Source organism: Schistocerca piceifrons, chromosome 6, assembly GCF_021461385.2.
Source record: "Schistocerca piceifrons isolate TAMUIC-IGC-003096 chromosome 6, iqSchPice1.1, whole genome shotgun sequence".
NCBI classification, from domain to species: Eukaryota; Metazoa; Arthropoda; class Insecta; order Orthoptera; family Acrididae; genus Schistocerca; species Schistocerca piceifrons.
In genome coordinates this window covers 489,853,597-489,861,370 of record NC_060143.1, presented here as the reverse complement: position 1 = coordinate 489,861,370, position 7,774 = coordinate 489,853,597, and the positions used below count along the sequence as shown (strand labels likewise).

At 39.9% G+C, this 7,774-nt stretch overlaps 1 non-coding gene across 1 annotated transcript; it reads left to right on the top strand.

Moving 5' to 3' along the window:
• Nucleotides 1–6,673: 6,673 nt before the first annotated feature.
• On the top strand, nt 6,674–6,748 carry Trnat-ugu. Its single transcript has one exon. It is a non-coding gene; the product is annotated as a tRNA-Thr (tRNA).
• The last annotated feature ends 1,026 nt before the right edge of the window (nt 6,749–7,774 follow it).

The window sequence follows — 7,774 nt, the reverse complement described above, 5'->3', positions numbered from 1 at the left end:
CTCCCATTGAACATGAGCTACTTGAGGCCAGACCTGAGTTAATTCAATAGCTCACTCACATTCTGTCTATTTGATTGACTAATTAATTAAATCGATATCCATTCTGTGTGGGACAGTTTTCTTGGTGGCTACATCCCCCTTTGGGAAATATTGATTGACTGACGGGAAATTGATTGCAGAGTGTGGAATATTGTTTATTTAAACAATTTATGGGGTACAGTTAGTGGAATATTTAAACAACTGCGGCGCCTTTTCATTCCGATTACACAAGGAATATCGTCATGAAGCACCATCAGATGTAATTACATTGTCACAGATTGCGCTAAATATATCTGGCGATCGGCGGATTGTACCATGTCCAAGCAGCCCTATAAGATGCACTATGCACTGGCCACTGGAAGCTGCAGTGCGTCCAGGGCCCATGATACCGCACTGTACCAAGAGGGACGCCAGCCATATACGGTCAAGCACACATGTCCCGGTTATAGCACGTTGACTGTACAGAGACTGTCTGAGCCATCATGGCTTCTGTGAGGCTACTTGCATGATCCTACTGACGCCACTTACGTGTGCGTTCCATCGATTCCCGCCCTCGTCGTATCATCTTTGCTGGGTTATTTGCTCACTCTGGGGCTGTGTGGTGGCGAGTGGTGTGTCAGACGTGGAGCTGGATGGTTGTGCCTGAGTACTTGGCGTCCGGGCCATTGCAGCTGGTTAACACTGTTGACCATTGCGTTTTCCTGCAGTGTCGACCATTGCTACTGGCGATTTTAGTGGTTCAAGGAGCAACTCTCATCGCGTAAAACTTGGTTACAACGTGCATTAGACAGCTGTGGTGTGCTAAATACGCCAGGGTGTATTGAACAACTTGCTAGCAGCCACAAGCTGAAGCGCAGTATTATCTGGTGCCTACCTAGAGTCCTGAAGCTATTGACCTCCGTACCATTGGTTTGAAATTATCTATGAAGTTGATTTAGTAGGCAATGTATCTAAGGACTGCTAATTCTGCCCAGTATGAACTGGCCAGGAATCCAGTTTCTTAATGCCTTTCGGTGACCTCTTTGGGGCTGTGTGTCTCAATCTGAAGGTTTCTGTATGTGCCATGCTAGGATTTTTCAACGTTAATCTTGTACTTTAAATCATAGTTTGTTTTATTGAGTATTTGATCTACTGATTGTAATTTCTGTTTGTTGTAGACCTCATGGCCCTTGCTGGGGCGAGTTACTGGATTTTGCCTGTAACTAAAGTTGTGTGTGCCCAGCCTAAAGGTACACAGGTGCAGGTCATGCATGTGTATTTGTTTACTCTGTGTCGAGGAGCCCTTTGGGTTATAGTTGTACAGTTTAACTGGCTATCTGCCATTTCGTGTGTATCCCAATTACAGTGTCTATCAGCGCCTATGGGGCTGTACTAAAGGTTTACCGGTACCTTGATTTGTTAAATCTTGTTGGATATATTACATAATTATTCTTTTAAATGACCTTGTACATTGCTTTTTGTTATTGCTGGAAAGGTTAACTTGCAATGTTATGAGCAGGCACCTCCCATCCTGAAGTTTCAATAGTTGAATTTTCAATTGCTTGCTTAAGTATTACTGTGTGTAATAATTTTTATCAAACTTGTTTGCTGTTTGTTGTTTAGGATATGTTGACAGCTTTGTATCAGCAGTGGTTGATGAGTTGGGCATGGCAGAGGTGTCCCTGGATTAAAAGGTAACTGATTCAGTAAGTCTGTTATTTTAAGTCCCTTGTGGGTATTTAATGAAATTCTTTGGGCAAACTGAGCACTGAGTTTCTTCATTTCTTTAAAAATTTAAGGGTTTTAGGGGCCTGGTATTTTATTTATGTACTTAACGTGATTTCTGTGAACCAGGATTGTGACCAATCAGTGAAGTACTACTGTTGCTTTGATTTTACGTGTGAACGGTCTTTGGGCAGCTGCAGAGCAGAATAACCAGTGGAGATGTATCCATTTTAATGTTTTTTTATTTAAAGTTTTTTGAACTTATATTGAACTCATGTTGTGGGTTGGCCCTTGGTTGTGGGGAGAGAGTGCCACCACAGGTATATTTCATTAATTAACTGTTTGTAGTCAGGCCTCCATTGTGTTGCATAGTTGCCATTTTTAGTACTGATTCTAATTTTATATATAATGCAAATGATTTTATACATTGTGAATTTAATTTAAAAATCTTAACCATTTGTATGTATTTGGTAAGAATCTTGGTAACTGTCAGTTGACTCGTGATTGAATTGGTATTAAACAAAAATATTTGTTTGGGAATCATAAATTACGAATCAAGTTCCACATGTTTTCCTTAAATTAAGCCCGATCCTTGTTCTTGGTCTCACTGTCGATTGAAATTACACAATGCAAACTCAGTTACTAGAAAGCTCCACTACCCATGACAGCAGATGCAAGCTACCTTTTTTGTGACCATCAATTAGCTAAGTCACCCTAGAGACATGGTCCACTTTGTTCATGGTGGCGTCCTATGCTGTGAAGTTCCCACCGCAAGTGGATACTTCCGATTGCAGAACCTGCACAATCTGCTCACAAAACACACTTTAACACCACTTTAGCGGAAACAGCTGCTCTGTGTGTTCGCCCTGTTGTGCAGATACTCACTGAGGCAGCTCACAACACAAACGGCAGAGGACACTAGGAGAAACAACCTCCCCACCACTCCTCCTTCCAATCCCCTGCATGCCTCCCCCACGAATGTCTGGTTACTTCCTGTCGAACACAGCATCTGGTGGCGGCAACTCTTTGACATTGATACCTGAAAAATTCCTGTCGAAACACATGCTCTCTCTCTGTCCCTCTCTCTCTCTAATTGCCTACTTCCTGCAAATGGAGCGTCTGTCATGTACCACACTAAGCCCTCTTTTGTCCTGAATAAAGTAGTGGAGACCTGGTAAATCCCCAGCTATGAACGTCTTGGAAGTACTCCCTCACTCTATCAGAGTGATTGAATTGTTAATTAAATCAATAGCCTTTGTATGCAGGCAATTTTTCCTCGCATACTACTGGTGGATAGTGGGTCTGGTATATTTGGTGGGAATCAGTCCCACAACTGCCCAGTTTCCAAGCCCTACTCTTCCACCTTTAGGGTTTTTCCCTTACACCCTGTTGGTGGACAATAGCATAGGTGGGTCATTTGGCGGGAAATCCATTACACAGGGGGTTACTGAAAATTTCAAATTTATAATATCCCTTGGCCCATACCAGCGGTTAGAAGTCGCGAATCGATCAGCTATTCGGTTCAAGGGCGTTCCTGATCAGAGTTAACATATATCCTGAGGCGGCGCATTTCGTCTGCATGAGATAAATATTTATTCCTTGACTTAGCGTGATCCAGGGCGAGCGAAGAAATGTCAGAAAATGGGCATGTAACCTATCTACGTTGCGAGACAGGATAAGAAGAGGACGTGTATGAAGTGTGTGCAATGAATCAGTCATTGTTAGCCGCAATATTGTGTAATTTGTGTTTTTTGAGATTCACAAGCGATATGTAATGTTAATGTGGATTTAAGTAACATCCATAATACAGTATGGTGCATTCCAAGGGTAGTTTCGCGTACTTATTTTTGATCAAAAGATTTTGTTTATGAACTGTAATGTACAAGCTAGTATAGGACTTCGAACATCTGGTGGTCAATGTTTGCTACAGAACCTGCTTCAATAACAAAGCATAGAGAAAGTTTTCTCTGCTAAAACTAACTCATTTCACTCGCAGACAATCATTGAATGACCAAATGCGAATGGCAGTATCCCAATTCAAGAAGATCCTATAAAAGTTTTCTTTCTCTTACATTTCAAGAATTTTACAGGCGATCGTCATAGTCAGCAGTTGCTTCTACACCACGAGAGTAACTTGTCTACATGTACAAAATTACGTACGCTGAGGGATTAGTCGACGTCGCTCTGGGAATTGATATAGTACTTCACAGGCATACAAACAGAGACACTACACACACTAGTTCAATAACAACAAGTTTAATATTACCAACTTGAAAACATTAGTTCTTCTTTTTAGCCTAAATATTATAAATTTCAGCTCAGTTGCATGTAATATCCTGAAACAATTTGTGGGAGGTAGGGCATGGGGCTGGAATGAAGTATGTGCTCACAGTACCACTATCAGAAAGTTATATTGTCGATTGGGTTTTTAAAGCATTATATAATCCCTAAGTTTGTTCTCTCAGCTACACCAGGACGAAGAATGAGGAGGAGGAGGACCAGGGGAGGAGGAGGAACGATCTAGCCCGTTATTGGGAACTAACAACAACGAACACCACTTCCACCTTGAAAGTTATCTAAATAAATAAAAAAGGTGAAAGTTATCTAATTAAATAAATAAAAATATTGACTGAAGTACTCTGTTTCTGATTGTAAACTCTGAACTCTAATAATAAATAAAATGATGTAATGAAACTTGTACTGTTGTAATGTGAAAGCAAAGCTGCACTGTAATAATAATTAATTGTTGTAATGAAATCATAATATTGCCATTGCTTCCTCACTGTAACACAACTTAACATTGCCTGTATCCTTACTCAGACACTGCTTAATATTGTCAGGCTAACTCTAACACAGCTGAACTTTGACTACCTACTGCTCCAGGGGCGCCGACTTATAAAAAGTATTGGGGGGGGCATACTGGGGCTCTTTTCCTGGAAAATTTTCTAAATTTTAGATGAAAAATAGTGAGTTTTAAAGGTCTTTTAGCATTTTAGATTCATATGATCAACACTAGAAACATGGACTCTCGATAACTCGACACTCTGGGAAACTCGACAAGCCTGACACATTTTTTGGCTTGAAAAAAGAAACAAAACTTAAACGCGCACAGTATTTTTGTAAAAAGCTAATTTAATTACAGTAATAATCATGCTTATAGACTATTACAGAGCAGTGAATATATAGCTCTGAAAAGACTGGAATTATATTTAAATAAATCCTAAACTATCATTAAAAGAATAAAACATAAAATATTGCTGTCACACAGTTATAGCAGTTTGATTAATATGTGAAATACCTAATTTAAGCTTACTTTGAATTTGGCTCAGGGTTCATTAAATAAAAACACTATCTCAAAGTTAATGCTTTAATTCAGTTAATAAAGTTAATACAGTATGCCTAATACTTTCAGTCAAAACGTATGTAAATAGTGGGTTTTAATTGGGACTTCCACCCTAAAAATATTTAAGTATTTGAAAATAACTAATACAGTACTATAGTAATATAGTAACAGTACTAAAATACTACTAACATTTCGAAACTCAAAATTTAACATTATGTATGTATTTAATTCTCTATTTTATAAAGATTTTTAATATTGCTCTAAATGTCATTATTAGGGCTAAAGTGTCTTTAGAAAGGTGTAAATGTCGACCGTCTGACTGTATTACCGAACATGAAGTTGTTGATGACTGGTCAGATATCCAGTTCATCCAAAACATCTTGGTGGGCATGAAGAACAGCCAAGTTGTTCAATTTCTTCTGTCCCATTGTTGATTGGAGATATGACTTCAGACGTTTAAGGGCGCTAAATGACCGATCTTCTGTTGTTGTCATGGTAGGAACTACTTGGAGAAGCTCAATGCGCTTCGCTGCTTCACATAACATTTCTCCAACTGCAGGCTCTAGTGTAATGTACTTTCTTACATCACGCATGTTTTTAAGACGAGTTATCTTTTATTAGCGATATCGGCTAACATATTCAATTGTAAGTGCAGTCTCTCAATGTCTACGTCATTTTTAAAAGACTCAGTTGATTTTTCCAAATTTGTTTCACATGTGCTTACCAAAAGCAAACACTCTTGTTCAACTGCAATGATCTGTGTTAGTCCAGTTGAAGTAAACCGCTCAGTAATGCAAGATTGCCCCATTTCACAAACTTCAACGTAAATAGCTTTGTAGTATTCCTTTGAGGTTTTGAAAGCATGCAGTGAGCTGGCTTCGTTGTTTTCAAACTACTTTGGTATATGAAGATAGTAACTGTTCCAAAAGAACAGATACCAATGATGACCATGAGACGTCTCTAGAAAGAAATAATAATTAATCGAAACCCTCAGCTGCCAACAGGTGTTGTTGATATACCTCAATGGGGACAGATGAAAATGTTTGTCCCAACCGGAACTCAAACCTGAGATCTCCTGCTTACATGGCAGATGCTCTATCCATCTGAGCCACCGAGGGCATAGAGGATAGCGCGACTGTGGGGACTTATTCCTTGCACTCTTCCCATGAGACCCACATTCCCAACTGTCCACGACCTACATTCGTAATGCTCCTAAAGGATATTTGCCCATTCACTCATTACTCATTACTAGCGCCAACTAAGGTGACGATTCCTGTAAGAGTTCAGGCAAAGTGTATGCATTCGCACAGAAGAAGGTCAATGGCTGGGTAGCCTTTAACTACTCGCTATCCATCTGGGCCACCAAGGGCACAGAGGATAGCGCGACTGCAGAGACGGTTCTTCTCTGCGAATGAGCACACATTGATCGAACTCTTATGGCAATCGTCACCTTAGGTGGCGCAAGTAATGAGTGAAAGGGGAAATATCCTCTAGGAACATTACGAATGTAGGTTGTGGACAGTTGGGAATGTGGGTTTCATGGAAAGCGTGAAAGGGGTAAGTCCTTGTAATCACGCTATCCTCTGTGCCCTCAATGGCTCAGATGGATAGAGCATCTGCCATGTAAGCAGGAGATCCCGGGTTCGAGTCCTGGTTGGGGCACACATCATCAGCTGTCCCCATTGAGGTATATCAAAATACCTGTTGGTAGGTGAAGGTTTCGATAAATTATCATTTCTTTGGTATACTTTGATTCCAAGGAAGTGAAGGATCATCAACTTGTGAAGGTTTTTTTTAACAAAATTACCAAAAGTGTTCAAAACTATCACGCCTTCCATTCAATATACAAATCAATCCCTCATATATTTTACCCAGATCAGCAACACTTAGATGAGAGCATTGAATTTTTGCGTCGACATCCTCTACTGGCTTCATTGCATGGCAATAAGGATGTAAAAGGAAATAAATCTTGAATTGCAACATTGACTCAAGGTAACCTGTTTTGTAAAATGCCCCTGTTTTGTCCTCTGCAGAAAATGTTTCAAAAAAACTCTAGACGTTCTTCCAAGTTCTCAGTATTCTCAAGATACTAGAAGCTTGTATAGTCCATCAAGTCGGGCAAAAGGGTCGTAGACCAGCTTGGTCGTTGGTGCTCTCACAGCGTATGCTTCTAAAAAGTCCCATCCTTTAGTTGGATTCCCTTACAGGGTTTATTAAGTCCTTGGCTAAAGCCACAATATCCCTCATCGACGTAAGTTGGCAGAGACTGTCTACAACTGCCAAGTGTAAACTGTGAGCAGTGCAGTGCATATAATGTGCTTTTGGTTGTATATCCAAATCTAACTTTTTTAGTCCTTTGAACTTACCTCATAGCACTGTCCTCTTAAGTTATCCATTGGCAAATCAAGATGAGCAAAAACGTCTTTTAAAATACTAAACAGTGTTTGTGATTCAGTGTTGAGGGTCTCTTATAAGCCAATGAAGTCTTCGTTGATAATTAAGGAATGATCGACAGTATGAATGCAAAATGACGCTTGTTCCTGACTCGAAGAATCACTTGTTTCGTCAACCATCATAGAAAAATGTTCAGTCTTCTTGATTGAAGCCAATACCTTTCTCAACACAGACTTTCCAATGATCTTGTTTTGTATATCGTGGGACATGCGCTTATACCCCGAACGCCCTAAC